General features: G+C 37.4%; 1 pseudogene across 1 annotated transcript; it reads left to right on the top strand.

The window, feature by feature from the left end:
* Positions 1-14,441: 14,441 nt before the first annotated feature.
* LOC308513692 (solute carrier family 25 member 16-like) lies at positions 14,442-15,685 on the top strand (annotated as a pseudogene). The gene is made up of 2 exons: positions 14,442-14,633; positions 15,006-15,685. The product of its transcript is annotated as a solute carrier family 25 member 16-like (transcript).
* Positions 15,686-16,598: the final 913 nt, after the last annotated feature.

A 16,598-nucleotide genomic window follows, 5' to 3' on the forward strand; every position in this document is an offset into this window, starting at 1 on the left:
TAGAATCTATTGGCAGGATGCAAACAGTATACATTGTAATCCCTACTACAAACAAATTACCTCAAATTTTATGGCTTTAATACAACAGAAAAATTTTACCTTGCTGTTTGGATATCAAAGCCCTAAAATCAAGGTGTAGAAAGGAGTGTGTCTGTTCCAGAGTTTTATATGATTCCCTGCTTTTTCAGTCTAGAAGCCACCAGCATTCCATGAACCAGAGTTCAACTTCTATCTTCAGAGCCAGCAATGTAACACGTTTAATGACACACTCTCTCTGACCTCTGCTTCTGATGTTACATTGCTCTCTCTCTGAACTCTGACCCTCCTGTGCCCTTTTGTATGGACTCTGGTGATTACATTGGTTCCATAATGTTTATCCAGAATAATCACCCATTCAAAAGCACTTAACTTAACTGAATCTGCATTGTCCATTTTCCCTTGTGTAACATATTCATTTCCAGAGATTAAAACATGGACATATTTTGTGGCTGGGGGTGTTATGCAGCCTACCAACAATCTACTTTCTGGCCCCTAAAGATTCACATCTATCCCACATACAAAGTACATTCACCCTATGCCCAAATCCCTCAAGTCTCAGCCCCATTATGCTATCAATGTCCCAAATCTCATTTAAATTTTTTATCAGTTCAAAAGTTCCAAATTTTATCATCTAAACACATAATTTGTGTTTAGAGAAAGTCCTTTATATAATCCATCTGGAGGCTCAATTTTCAGTTTCTTTGATTCAGCATCTAGCATACTATATAATAAAAGGCTAATATGCAAAAGGACTGAATGGTGGAACGACTGATTGCTATGATGCACACTGACCACCAGAGGGAAGATACTCAATGCAGGAGCTGCCCCCTGGTGGTCAGTTGATCTGTTGACCTGTTAACCTAGAAAACAAGTCATTAACTTTAAATTTAATGTTACAGAGAACCGAAATATATCAAGCAACGCTTAGAGGAATGGAGTTCTACTTTATTATTATTACGTACGGGCTGAGAAAAAGCTATTTCAAATTCTGGGCCCCAACATGGAGGAACTTTTCCTATTTATATCTTTTTACCTTCTTGGTCTCCCAAATATGGGATTTTTCCAGTCCCCTTTGCAAGTTCTTAAAGAGCCCTATGTGTTGGGGCTTTGAGATCTCAACCAAAAGCTTGGCCTGGTGCCAGCACTGATAACTTCGTCTGGGGTTTATGGCCTTCTTTGGAATGGGAGTAGTCTTATTTCCTTATTATTTAAGCAAACAAACATTTACAGAAACCAAATAGCAGGGTTAAAATTTCAAACAGCAGTTTTTACATAAGATGGATGCTTCAATACAGTGGAACATAGTGCGATAATTATGGAAAGACCCATTAAAAATAGGAGAAAATGGCCTGGCCAGGTGGCCCAGTTGGTTGGAGCATTTGATCTCTGGCCTGGGTATGTACCAGAGGCAACTTATTGATCTTTTTCCTTCACATCAATGTTTTTCTCTCTTTTTTTCCCTTCCTCTCTCTCTAAAAATCAATTAAAACATATCCTCAGGTAAGGGCTAAAAAAAAGGAGAAAATGTAAAGACAAATGAGTCACCACTCCTGAGCAATTTGAAATTCAGCTGGACAAAATCTATTCTTTAATTTTTCCAGCATTGTTGAAGTAGAATTGACAGCAACCCTTTGGCTTTAAGCCTGTGAGCTCCTAAGCAAAGCACTCAGCTAAGCCCAACAGAAATCTGATCTAAAGAACTGTTAGAAAATGAAATGGTGTTTTTTTTAGGCCACTTAGTATAGAAATTAAAAATTACTGCCGAAACCAGTTTGGCTCAGTGGATAGAGCGTCGGCCTGCGGACTGAAGGGTCCCAGGTTTGATTCTGGTCAAGGGCATGTACCTGGGTTGTGGGCATATCCCCAGTAGGGGGTGTGCAGGAGGCAGCTGATCAATGTTTCTCTCTCATCGATGTTTCTAACTCTCTATCCCTCTACCTTCTTCTCTGTAAAAAATCAATAAAATATATTTTTTTAAAAAATTACTATATGGGTAATAAACCACTTGATTCAATGAAATCTAGAGTGCCATGGTCAAATAGTACCAACATTGTCTATTCTCCTCATAAAACATAAAGCATCATTTTGTAACTCATAATTAAGTTTGGGGAGTACTATGAAAACTTGAGCCCAAAATTTTTTGGAGCGTCTTTGATTCAGTATCTGGCATACTATATAATAAAAGCCTAATATGCAAATGGACTGAATGGTGGAACAACCTGCTGCTATGACGCACACTGACCTCCAGGGGGCAGATACTCAACGCAGGAGCTGCCCCCTGGTGGACAATGCACTCTCACAGGGAGAACGCCGCTCAGCCAGAAGCCAGGCTTACAGCTGGTAAGCACAGTGGTGGTGGCGGGAGCCTCTCCCGCCTCTGTGGCAGTGCTAAAGATGTCTACCTGCTGGCTTAGGTCTGCTCCCTGTGGGCTGAGGGACCCCCCCCGAGTGCACAAATTTTGTGCACCAGGTCTCTAGTTGTTATATAACTGTATAACCCCTTTGTTGTCCAGTGTTGAGGTAAGAGGCAGGGTATAATGTCATTGAAGAGGATAGAAATATTCAATATCAGTAGAATAGATACTAGTAATTCCTAGAAGAGTTATACTCACCCTCCATTATAAAATAATGATTTATTAGTTCAGAAGTTTTGAATATATTACTATTTAATGAAAGCAAAGAGAGAATAAGATATGTAAAAAATAATTCTGTAATGATATATCGGTATAACCTAATAGATACTAATGACAATTATGTTTTGTGTAAAAATTATCTTTGAGACAGAAACTTGGATATCAACAACCATGGGCCAAAATTTATCTTAAGGAAAAATTTTAAATTTCTCTGAATAGAGTTTTATAAAATGTATTTTAGGTCCAAGAATGAGCCTTAACTTCTATCAAAATAAAAATCAAATGCTTTTTTACATATTTGGAGAAATATAGTGCTTGAATGTGAATTTGGTATAGCTATGAAAGATTCTGATGAACCATTGAGATTCATATTACTAGAGATCCATATTACATACAAGAAATTTCTGAACTTAACCAGTGATGAGCTTTTATTATTTTTCTTTAAAATCTATTAGGGGATATATAGAATCTTTTATTTATTTACTTTTTCAGGAAATTAATTAAAACAACACTTTAAAAACACAATCTTTGCTTAGAATATAACATCTGACACTGCTAAAACATACTATATTCTTGAATTTTAAAAGGTAAATGAATAAATGATTTATAGTAGGTTAAATAAAGTTTTAAAAGGTCAATAAAAGTATATTTTTTTTGTTTTCTTTAATCATCCTGGTTTAAAATAAAATAAGAATAAGAATACTTCTGAAAAAAAGACTAATAATACAACCTTCAAACACTAAACTTAAACAGTGAAATTGAAAAAAATTACTGGATTAAAGGAATTTGAAGAAATTAGCAATTTGAAATAAAAATCAACAAATATCCAGTCAACTGAAGATGTCCAATAATTCTAATTAGAATTTAATATATTTTTATTAATATATATCATAAGTATAAGACCAATCATTTCACTTCTTATTGTCTTTAAAATAAATCTCTGGATAAATTAGAAAGTCTACATGCTATGGCAGTATGGTGCATGAAAAATTGTTTTATAGTTAAATTCTGCTTTGGGTCTATTGACAGTGGTTCAGATTTACACATATTTGACTGATTTGACTATGTTCCTTAGTAAAACACATGAATAGTTAGACTTTTTCATAGGTAATACATCAGCTAGATAGCATATAAAAGAAACTAGAATACTTCATTTCTATCAGCTTTGAATATCACATTTACACATTTTCCTTCTTTGTAAATAAAAAAAAAATCCATAGTATTTCTGTATTTTTTATTATGTACTGTCCAGTTAGATGTTTCATATTTGAAAAAATAAACAGGTATATTTTCACACACCCTCTTTCTCTATCTCTGTATCTATCTCTATATATTTTACTGTTTCTTTTTGTTATTGCCCTTAATTAATTTGTTACACAGCAATAGTGTGTATGAGTAAGATTTTAGATTTAATATACTGTATTGAAATAATATAGTATATACAAATGTTATGCACCTAACTTTCTTAAGTTTTGTGTAAAAATATGAAAAGTGCAATGCCACTAACTATAATTAAGACAAACAGGGTTACCACATTTCTCATGATATCTTAATGTTTAGCGTATGCAAGAACTTTTAATGTCCCCCTTATTAAAAGACATTGTTATAGCAATCCGTTTCAAGTTTCTTTTCTTGGAAACCTGAAATTAAAAAAATCAAGTGTTTCACAATGTCAATGAGGTCAGATGTTAAAGCAGAGAGATTATGATTTTTCCATAATTATGCATAAAATATAACAGCAGGAATAAATACTATGTGAATGTATAAAGCCAGGAGGGAAAGAAAAACTTTGAAGATATAAGAGATTCTATAGCAGCACAACAAAAATAGACAGAAAGCCATCATGCAACATTAGTAGAAAGCTTTATTAACTGTTGCAGTTATTTATTGGTCTAGAACTGCCTTAAATCTTCCAGGGCCCATGACTTGCATATACAGACTATGGACTTTGAAAATGTTATCCTCCAACAAAACTTTGAAATAGAAATGTAAAAAATGTCACATATATAATTTCAACTTTTCTAGTCATGTTAAATAAAATAAATGAAAACAAATGCAATTTACTCTAATAATACATTTTATTTAACCTATTTATCCAAAATATTATCACTTCAATATGTAATTAACATAAAATGCATAGAAATATTTTACACTTCTTTGTTTTTTGAAAAATCAAGTGTGTATTAACTTACAGCACAGCTCAATCCAAACTAGCTGTAATTGAAGTGCTCAGTATTTAATGTGGCTTGTGGCTAGCACAGCTAAGCCCCTATACTATTTCTCTAATCACAAAAACATTATTATGACTGCGGTTTGTTTTTTGCAAACAAAAGAACCTACCAAAAATATAAATTAATTATAACAGATTGAATTAATGCAGATTATTATTTTTAAATATATCTTTATTGATTTCAGAGAGGAAGGTAGAAAGAGATATAGAAACATCAATGAGAGAGGATCATTGATTGGCTGCCTTCTGCTTACCCCCCACTGGGGATCAAGCCTGTAACCCCAGCAGGTGTCCTTGACCAGACTTGAACCCAGGATTCTTCAGTCTGCAGGCCAACGCTCTGTCCCCTGAGCTGAACCAACCAGGGCAAATACAGGTTATTATAAAATAATAATGTGAAAGAGGATGACAATGCCACTGTGTAATATTTCAGGATCTGTATTTTTCAATGTTGTTTGTAAATTACGTGAATAAAGATGAAATACAATAACTTGATAATAAAATTTCTGAAAATGAAGATATGAGGATTGTTCAGAATCAGAGTTCCTAAGGGCTCAATGAAACCACATCAATCAAGTCCATATTAGGTAGGAACACTGTAAAGTCCAAAATTAAAAGCAAATGTTGAAGCTAGGATAGGAAGGTCATGGCTAAGAGCATCAGTTATACATAGAGTTGTTAGTTGATGTAAAATCATAATAATCCAGCAGTTTGTGGTTATATTTCCCTTGGTGATAGTAAGGTTAGCTAGAGAGACATCAGGATGCCACCTCAGACTATTTTAGACAGATGCTACCTGGACAGAGGTTTGTTGTTTTTCGCAGAGACACATTAAGAAACAATTGAGTACTGGAAGGTGGAGCAGTCATTATAAACTAGGGACTCAAAACACATTTGAAGAGAAATGAGTGCAGAACGTTTGTTCTACCTGAAGAAGAGTAGGCACTGTGTTTGTGCATTGGGTGGGGTCAGAAAGGGGGTTAGCAGTAAATGAATGAGCTGAAAAGAAATTGAGAATTTCTGCTCTCTTCAGATATTTGAATGATTTCCATTTAAAAGAAGGAGTAAATGTCTTACAATACAGAAGAGCTAACTGAGACCATTGGTACAAATATCTGGAAGACTTGAGCCATGTTTATCTTAGAACTATTCTCATATGGAATTTGTTCTTGCACAGCAGTGATTATATGATTGCTGTCATTGATATGACAAAACATAGATGATTCTTGGGCTAGAGTTATATATGATACATTTTACTTCTAAATATCTGTTACTCGTTTTTTTTAATTTTTTAAAAATATTTTTTATTGATTTCAGAGAGAGGAAGGGAGAGGGAAAGAGAGATAGAAACATCCATGCTGAAAGGGTATCATTGATCAGCTGCCTCCTGCACACCTCCTGCTGGGGACTGAGCCCTCAACTCCGGCATGTTCCCTGATGGGGAATCAAACTGAGACATCCTGGTTCATGGGTTGACCCTCAACCACTGAGCAATACCAGCTGGGCAAAGTTTGTTCTTCTTTAATAAATTTTGCCTTCTGATAATTAACAATAAGAGGAGAAGTTTAAACAAAAAATTTCAATATTTGCAAAGTACACAATTGATGCTCAAAAGTAAAACTTCATCCCTGGCTGGTGTGGCTGGTGGATAAAACATTGGCTGCACACAGAAGCATCGCTGGTTCAATTCCCAGTCAGGGGCATGTATCTGGGTTGCAGGATCCCTGGCTCCCTATCAGGGTGCATCTGGGAGTTAACCAATGGATATGTCTTTCACCTCTCTCTCTCGCTCTCTCTCTCTCTCTCTCTCTCTCTCTCTCTCTCACTCTGCTCCCTCCCTACTTCACTCCCTGCTTCTTTCCTTTACAATCTTTCCAAAAATCAATGGGAAAATACCCTCAGGTGGCAATTATCAACAAAAACTAAAAAGGAAAATTTGACATTATTTGATGCCTACATATTCATTTTTAGTATTTTATACATTTATTTATATACTAGATGCCAGGTGCATGAAATTCGTGCACAGGGGTGTGTGTCCCTCACCCCAGCCTGCACCCTCTCCAATCTGGGACCCCTCGAGGGATGTCCGACTGCCTGTTTAGGCCCAATCCCACTGGGCAGTTGGACATCCCTCTAACAACCCAGGACTACTGGCTCCCAACCTCTCACCTGCCTGCCTGCCTGATTGCCCCTAACTGCTTTTGCCTGCCGGATCACCCCCTAGCCACTTCCCCGCAGGCCTGGTTCCCCCAACTGCCCTCCCCTGCAGGTCTGGTTCCCCCCCAGCTGCCCTCCCCTGCAGGGCTGATCAACCCCAACTCCCCTTCTCCACAGGGCAGGTCAACTCCAACTGCCCTCCCCCACAGGGCTGGTCAACCCTAACTGCCCTCCCCCCCAGAGCAGGTCAACCCCAACTGCCCTCCCCTGCAGGGCTGGGTCCCCCCCAACTGTCCTTCTCTGCAGGCCCAGTCACCCCCTGCCCTCCCCTGCACGCCTGATTGCCCCCTATTGCCCTCCCTTTCAGGACTGATCACTCATAACTGCCCTCACCTGCCGGCCATCTTGTGTGTTGGAGTGCTGGTCAATTTGCATATTTCTGTTTTATTAGATAGGACTAGTAGTCCATCGTGTGATATTGTGTGCAGTAGGCTGCCTGCTGCTTCCATGGGAGCTAGTGGGAACTGCAGCATGCTGTAGGGAGCTGCACTGCTTCCATGGAAGGCAGGCCCGCCATCTCCTCTCCAGGCCTGTGCTCGGCTGCGGAGGCTGCAGGTCAGCCCCCCTTCCCTGTCCCTGTCCATCTCCACTCAGGGCCTCACCTGCACATGCACCCTCCTCCTGTGGTTGTGACCCATTAAGGTGCCCAGGCCTAATTTGCATATTTCCTCTTTATATAGATAGATAGAAATGTGCATGTGTTTGTATGCAATCTTCTATTATAAAAGAGAGCCATAATCCCATATAATAAAGAGGCAATATGCAAATTGACCATCACTCCAACACACAAGATGGCCGCCCCCATGTGGACACAAGATGGCCTACAGGGGAGGGCATTGGGGGGGACCAGGCCTGCAGGGAAGGGCAGTTGGGGTATTGGGCATGCAGAGGAGAGCAGTTGGGGGGAACCAGGCTGGCAGGGGAGGGCAGTTAGGGGCAATCAGGCTGGTAGGGTAGTGGTTAGGGGCAATCAAGCAGGCAGGCAGGCAAGCATTTGGGAGCCAGCAGTCCTGGATTGTGAGAGGGATGTTCCACTGTCCATTTAGGCCTGATCCATTTAGGCCTGGTCACCCCCAACTGCCCTCCCCTGCCGGCCATCTTGTGGTGGCCATCTTTGACCACATGGGAGCGGCCATCTTGTGTGTTAGAGTGATGGTCAATTTGCATATTACCTGTTTATTACATAGGATTAGATTGACCATGAACACGTTGGGTGTTTCAATTTAAAATAAAACATAGCACTGAATAAATATTTTTCTCCTTAGTATATATTTAATATACAAATTAATAGTAGGATTTTGAATCAATGTTTAAATATTATCTTTTTAGAGTATCTTTCATTCTATATCCCTTATTTATTTTTATTATATTATTAGTTGCTTTTAGATATCAAAATAAAGTGTTCTCTTATGTTTTATTCCATACAGATTTTACTACAAGTCAATTCCAAACAGGTTTACTCTACAATCCCCTAGCTGCCATATACTGCTGAATTGTTCTCTAAGTGGTCTCTACTGTCTCATTCAGGGGCATTTTAAATTATATAAGCCCTGTTTCAATTACTCAGAACATTCTAAAGTGCTTTCTGGACCCAATTTTATGATATTGTTAAAGTGTAAGGCATTTCCATTAGATCAGTTTAAATTCTACATTAGTGTATTAAAATACTGAGCAAGCATGTTGATATACAAAAATTTTATATAGAAAAATGCCATTCCATTAAATGTGTAACTTAATTTGTCATGTCCAAAGATCGGTATACCTGGATAATTTGTAAGAATTGTGGTTGAACTTGTTTGAGCATAATTTATGTACAACACTTGGCACAAATCTTTAATTGTTCATTGTAAGCAACATATATCTAAAATATCCAGATAATTGTGTTATCCTGTATTCAACCATGCATTTTGCTTATATTTTATTTCACTTTTATTTAAAAATAAAAGGTTATAAATATTTTAGATAAAAGCTTATGGAGATTTTCATATTATAAGTATTATTATACTAGTAAATATCTGTTTTTTATAAATTATTATTGTTTGCAAAAGAAGTTGCATACTTTTTTCCCCCTCCTATTTTCAAATGAGAAGCATAGAAAAAAAACAACAACAACAAAAAAACACTGTAATACTTGGAACTAATTAAGTTATAGCATTTTATATATTTCCCTTTATGATATATTTCTTATAGTGTGATTTATTACTCAAGTTACTTCAAAGTAAGAAAATTAAGTGACATAACTAAATAATTAGGAATAAATAGCATAGTTACAGAATTAACTCATATTCATGCTATCATTTCTCCTATTTATTCCTTAAAAATACTAACTGAAGTTGGTATTTGGGATATAATTTAAAGTAGAGAATAGTTGCTGTTCTCTTATAGTTTATATTATAGCAGGAAAACCAGGAATAAATTATACTAAAAATAATATGACCTTAATAAAACTAACTCAAAATGTATCATAGACCTAAATGTACAACACAAACTACAAAACTCATAGAAGCTAAAATAAAAGATAATCTTGGTGACTTTGGGTTTGGCAATGATTTGTTTTCAGGTACAACACCAAAAGCATGATCAATGAAAGACAAAATTGATAAGCTGCACTTCATTAAAATAAAAAACTTCTGCTCTGGGAAAAATAAAAAGAAATTGTTAAGATAATTAAAAGGTAAGTTACGAACTGGGAGAATATATTTTCAAAACACCTATCTGACAGAGGACTTGTATCCAAAGTATAAAAAGAATTCTTAAGACATAATAAGGAAATAAACAATCCAATTCAAAAAATGGGCATAACATGTGAATAAACATCTCACCAAAAAACATGGATTAATGGCAAATAAGTAAGTGAAAAAAAATGTTTGACATTATATATCCTGAGTGATTTATAATTTAAAACAAAGAGATACCACTATTCATCTATTAGAATGACTACAATCTAAAACCACTGATAATATCAAATGCTAGCAAGGATGTGGAATAGGAACTCTCATTCATTGCTCCTGGAAAGCAACAGTTGCTTCATGAGATAGGCTGGTAGTTTCTTACAAAATAACTGCCTTACAAAATGATGCAACAAGTACACTTCAGATGTTTCTAGGAATCACTAAGAAATGCATTAAGATCTTATATGCACACATAACTTGCACATTGATGTTTATGTCAGCTTTATTCTTACCTGCCCCCAATTGGAAGCAACCAATATTAGTAAGTGGATAAAGAAACTGTGATACGGTCCAGATAATGTAATTTATTCAGCAATAGAAAGCATTAAGCTACCAAGCCATAAAAATACATAGAAGAACTTTATATGCATATTGCTAAGTGAAAAATGCTAATATGAAAAGGTTGCTTACTGTCTGATTCCAACTACATGGCAGTCTGGATAAGGGAAATGTATAGAGACAATTTTGAAAATCATTTGTTGCCAGAATTTTGAGGGGAAGTAGAAGAGATGTACAGTTGGAGGACAGTACACATTTAGGGTAATGAAACTGTTCTGTATCCTATCTAATAAAGAGGGAGTATGCTAATTGACCCTCACACCAAAACAAAGATGGTGACACCCACAGCCAATAAGGAGGGAATATGCTAATTGACTGCCACACCCTCAAAGAAGGCGGCACCCAAAGCCACAGATGGCTGGCATGGGAGGGTAGTTGTGGGCGATCAGGCCAGCAAGGGAGGGCAGTTAGAGGTGACCAAGCCAGCAGGGGAGAGCAGTTTGGAGGGGCCAGGCCTGCAGGGGAGGCCAGTAGTGGGTGACTGGGCCATCAGGGGAGGGCATTTAGGCATTGATCAGGCTGTCAGGGGAGTGGTTAGGGGGTGATCAGGCTGGCAGGCAGAATCAGTTAGGAGCAATCAGGCAGGCGAGAGATTGGGAGCCAGCAGTCCCGGAATGTGAGAGGGATGTCCGACTGCCAGCTGGGATTGGACCTAAACTAGCAGTCGGACATCCCTTGAGGGGTCCCAGATTAGAGAGGGTTCAGGTTGGGCTGAGGGACATCCCCCTCCCCCAGTTCACAAATTTCGTGCACCAGGCCTCTAGTAATATTATAAAGGTGAAGGCATGACACTATGCTTCCTTCAAAATACAATGACTACAACACAAAGTCTAAACCCCAATTTTGGACTTTAGTTCATAGCAATGTATCAGTTATATATCATTGATTTTAACAAGTATGTCACACTAATACAAGATGTTAATGATAGAGGAAACTGTGGAGTGAGAGAGGAGTTATATGGGAACTCCCTATTCTTTTAGCTCATTGTTTCTATAAACCTAAAACTGCTCTGAAAAATAAGGTCCGTTAACTGTTTTTAAATGGTATTCACCATAATATAGGTTTGACCATGTTACTGTGGATACTCACAGGAGAGAAGGTAAGCTATTACTTGTAGAAGAACATTTTCTTACTTAAAAATAAAAAATGAGTAAAAGATAATATGTCACATCAGATTTTGTGATCTCTCATGAAAAATACATTAGAACAAAAATAGGAAAATCCTGCACAAGATTACTTTTTTGTTCAGGAATATGTGTTTTTTTTTTGTTTGATTTTTTTTTTTTGGGGGGGGGGCTTCTTATCATCCTGTACCTCCAGAAAATTTGGGAGAACTTTAAGGGGAAGGGGTGTGGGTAGTCAAGCAGCAAAATAAGGAAAACATTTTATTTTATGCTTCTGGAATAATCTTAATGATTCCTAAAATTACTGCTACCTCAATTTCTCTACAGCAGATTGTATTTTATTTACTGTAGCAGAGGAAAAATTAGAAATTTTAGAATACCCAGAAATAGAAATCAATAATATATTTTCATGTGTTCTTTGTAATGTACCAAATGCTCAACCACATGTGGAACAGAAAGCGCTCTGCCTGAGGGTGGAAATCTTCACCCACTTAGGCAGTCCTGGCCCTACTACTGATGTTGCTCTTTGAGTGGCTGGCAGCAGGGACAGATGCATCTAATAGCTAATTCAGGGAATGCAGGACAAGAGTTTTAGGAAGGACAGGAGATCTACAAATAATTTTATAGCTTTTCCTTGGTAATTTTTACTAACATGGTAAAATAGTCACTAATTTCCTTTGCCTTATTTGCTAAAACAGGGACATGTTTCTTCCTAAACTATGGCAATAGTTTTGGGTTTTTTCCCACTGATTTTTAGAGAAAGTGGAAGGAAGTGAGGGACTGGGAGAGAGATATGGATGGGAGAGAGACACATCCCTAGGTTGCCTCCCACACGAGCCCTGACTGGGGCCTGGGATCAAATCTGTGACCCAGGTATGTGCCCTTGACCAAGAATCAAATCTGTGACCCTTTTGGTGTGTGGGCCAATGCTCTAACCACTGAGTCACAAAGGCCAGGGCTGGAAATATTTTTGAGGTTTTTTCCTTTGTTCTCCTGGCTTTTTTTCTTCCTTTCCTTTCTGCTATATTGGACCTTTTTGGGTCTTCTTCCCATGTCATCCCCTTAGCAAGGCACCTGCCAGCCTTTGTCTGACGGGAGCACATATTCAACGCCAGAGTTCAGGTCTGCAGACGGGGTTGGTGCCTCCTCCACCTCAGGAATGTGGGAGCTGAGGAAGAGGCTTTTAAAAAATAATAATAAAAGGGGAAAAAAAGTAAAGTCCTTTTCAGATCCCTGAAGGCTGCGAGGTTTTGCTGATCTAGATTCATTAGAAATGTCTTTTTGCCCGTTGGGATCAACACCCAGGCCTGCTGAAGGCAGAGACCCTCAGAGTCCCCAGGTGGCCTCCACCACGGAGGCCTGGTCAGAGGCCCAGGCCGGAGGCTGCAGAAATCTGGGCAGCCGCCCGGGGAAGTTCTTCTCAGGGGCCAGAACTCCTTTGCCAACCGGCTTCGAGTCCGCAAGCTGGAACTGCATAACAAAAGCAACTGCAGTTTTATTTTTTAAGGGTTTTCCCCCTACAATGATTTGTAGTTGTGTGTGCAGTGCTTTGTCCTGATATGTGGGCTTTACAATAGAAGTAAATCTATTTTTTTTTTTTGAAAGGAAAAAAAAGCAGCTAGCAGGATTGCTGAAAAAAAAAAAAAAAAAGAGGGCAAGTGGCTTTAAGCAATAGATTTTTATATTTAATTTATTCTTTCAGAGTACGGATAAGTTAACAAAGACTTCTGACTAATTGCTAAGGACACTCATTTTTACCTTTAAGAAACACACATTTTTATGTAGGTATGTCATACCACCTCATAACATGAGTGGCTTTTCCCAAAAATGCATGAAGATAAAGGTGTAGGCATTTACTTTCATTATGATGCTGAATAATATTTGGAAAAATACATAAATATTGATAATTTCACTATGCAAAGCTAAAATATCCAAAAGCATCTACTAAAGAGTGAATGAATTGCATTTATAATAGAACAATAAAAAATACATTAAACACTCAATTTTTTTAATTATATTTTTTAATATGTTTTATTGATTTTTTTACAGAGAGGAAGGGAGAGAGAGAGAGAGTTAGAAACATCGATCAGCTGCCTCCTGCACACCTCCTACTGGGGATGTGCCTGCGACCAAAGTACATGCTCTTGACCGGAATCGAACCTGGGACTTTTCAGTCCTCAGGCCGACGCTTTATCCAGTGAGCCAAACCGGCTAGGGCGAGCACTCAATTTTTATTTAAATTTATGTATCTGCCTAATATAGGGTTCAGTTTTATACTTTATTTTTAATTTAAGGAAATAAATTAGATCACTAGAAATAGGAAAGAATAGGAGTATTTTGTTGCCTTCCAGAATCATAGAAAAATAATATCAATGTTTATTTCTACAAGATTAACTGTTAATTTGAACCCAACTCTGCTACCAAAATAGAATAATCATTATCTAAGTTAAAGAGGTGAACTGTTTGATTTTTCACATAAGAATATGGACTTTGCTCTAGCTGGTTTGACTCAGTGGATGGAGCGTCGGCCTGCGGACTCAAGGGTCCCGGGATCAATTCGGGTCAAGGGCATGTACCTTGGTTGGAGCACATACCCAGTAGGGAGTGTGCAGGAGACGGCTGATCAATGTTTCTCTCTCATCAATGTTTCTAACTCTCTATAGCTCTCCCTTCCTCTTTGTAAAAAATCAATAAAATATGTATTTTTAAAAAGATTACGGACTTTATGAATTATTTAAAGAATAGAGAAAATATTCATTCTTGATTAGCTGGGATTAATTATTCAATAATGAAATTAGAAACTTTTTACTTTGATCAAATGATTTTGATGTAAATAATTGTTTTAATTGAGACATGATTTGAGACTCTGCCCCACCCGCGGGGCTGTCGGTGCGTGTCAGTGTCAGCAATGGCCATGGTCCCCGCCCTTGATTGTAAATTGGCGACTAAAGTGCCAGACTCTGCCCTGGCCCTGATGGTGGTGGCCCTGGCAGCTGCCGACCCCTTCTTGGGATGCCCTCCAGTGATGCGGCAGGAGGCAGAAGCCAGAGGGCCCACTGCAGGAAGAGACTTACACTGGCTTGGCTCCTTCTGGCCAGAGGTATTGTGAGATGCTGTGCTGAAACAACAGTTGCTTCTTTGGATTGAGTAGAAGTTTTATTATAAGCTCACAATCATCATTATAAACATTTAGGAGTATTTTCTGCATTGCATGATGTTCCCCAAAAGGAGGGATACCTTGGATTGTATAAAGGTAAGGGTGCAATGATGATTCAAAATTTTCAAATACATTTTTATTGATTTCAGAGCAGGAGAGAGAGAGAAAGTGAGAGAGAAAGAGAGAGAGAGAGACATCAATGATAAGAGAGAATCATTGATTGGCTGCCTCCTGCACACCCCCTAATGAGGATTGAGACTGCAAGCTGGGCATATGCCCTGAGAGGGCATCTAACTGTGATCTCATGATTCATTTGTTGATGGTGCAATCCAGTCTATGGTGTTTGAGCATTATAAAACGTTAATAACTACAAAGCTGGGAATTTCTGGTCATATGCACAGATTAATAGCTGGATCATGGCAGGTATAATAGCAGTTGACCGCATTTACCCTCTTGACATGGTCAGAGCACACCTAACGTTCTGGGTGAAAAGGAAACACACAGAAATTATTCAAGCATTTAAAAACAATTTATGTAAAGAAAGGTGGTTCCTTGGATTTTACAGAGGCCTGAAGCCTGCTACGCTAAGATAGGTGTTTCATTTTTCACTTTTGGTATCTTAAAGAGTGTTGGGCTTTCCCATGTGCCCATCCTTCTTGGCAGACCTTCACCAGACAATCCTAATGTCTTAGTTTTGAAAATTCACATAAGCTTACTTTGTGGTGGTGTTGCTGGAGTAATAACACAGACAATATCCTACCCATTTGATGTAGCTCCTAGGCTAATGCAATTAGGAACTGTTCTTCCAGAATTTGAAAAGTGCCTTACCATGAGGGAGATTATGAAGTATGTCTATGGACACCACGGAATTGGAAAAGTGTAATATAGTGGTTTATCTCTGAACTACGTTTACTGCATTCCCTCTCAAGCAGTGGCTTACAACATATAAACTTATGAGGCAGTTTTTTTCACCTCAACTGAAAAAAAAATTCTGATTTCCTTTCTTTAATAAACTCTCAGAGGGAGAAGTAAAATGTTACTTTAATTTTGGGGAGAACATTATTTAAATAAGGATATTTACCCTGCTATAGAAACCACTCGTATTTCAGTGCTTGATTTTTTTTTTTTATTCATCTCAAAGCAAAAGTGCTCACTATCCTTTTTGATGCCAAAAGTTACACAGCGGAACATTGAAAAAAGTTCCTAAACCAATGCTAGCTAATCAGCTATGTTATTTGAAACCACTTAAAAGTGTTATTTGGAAGCAGAACTAACTTAAAATGGGATTCAAGAGGTTGCCATTAGCTTGATCATGCTGTTCCAAGCTTTTAATTGTAATCATGATTTTCAAAGACTCTAACATTATTATTATTATAACAAACAAGATTTGTAGCTTAGAAACCAGCATTGACATATAATCCTTGTTACTTCTCATCTTAAAATTCTGCTCCACTGGCTAAAAATACAAACACTATTTTTCTTTATTAAAAAAAATGTGTTTAAAAAGTAGTCATGTAGAGACTCAATAGTCAATGAAGAATTTTCATGTATTCCTCATATGTTATTACCAAGTAATATGACTAATTTAAGTATTTAAAAAAGTCAATATATTTTCAAAAGGCAGTATAGTAAATACTGACTATCTGCTCTCAAAACAGATTAGCATTATAGATTTCTTGTGTTAGATAATTTGGTGCATATTAGAAAATTTATTTAAGTAAACTGTGAAATGTCCAATAATGTAGATGTGGATGTCTAAGACTGCTCCTAAAGTATTGTCATGATACTAATCCTTCCATTTAAAATAATTCCAGTACAATATAAACTTAAGTAGAAATGTAAAAATGATTTGAATTGCTATCCTTTATATTAAAATGGCTTAAAATGTAAGAATTGCATTTATTTTTT

Source organism: Myotis nattereri (genome assembly GCF_964212035.1).
Source record: "Myotis nattereri genome assembly, chromosome: 2".
Taxonomy (NCBI): domain Eukaryota; kingdom Metazoa; phylum Chordata; class Mammalia; order Chiroptera; family Vespertilionidae; genus Myotis; species Myotis nattereri.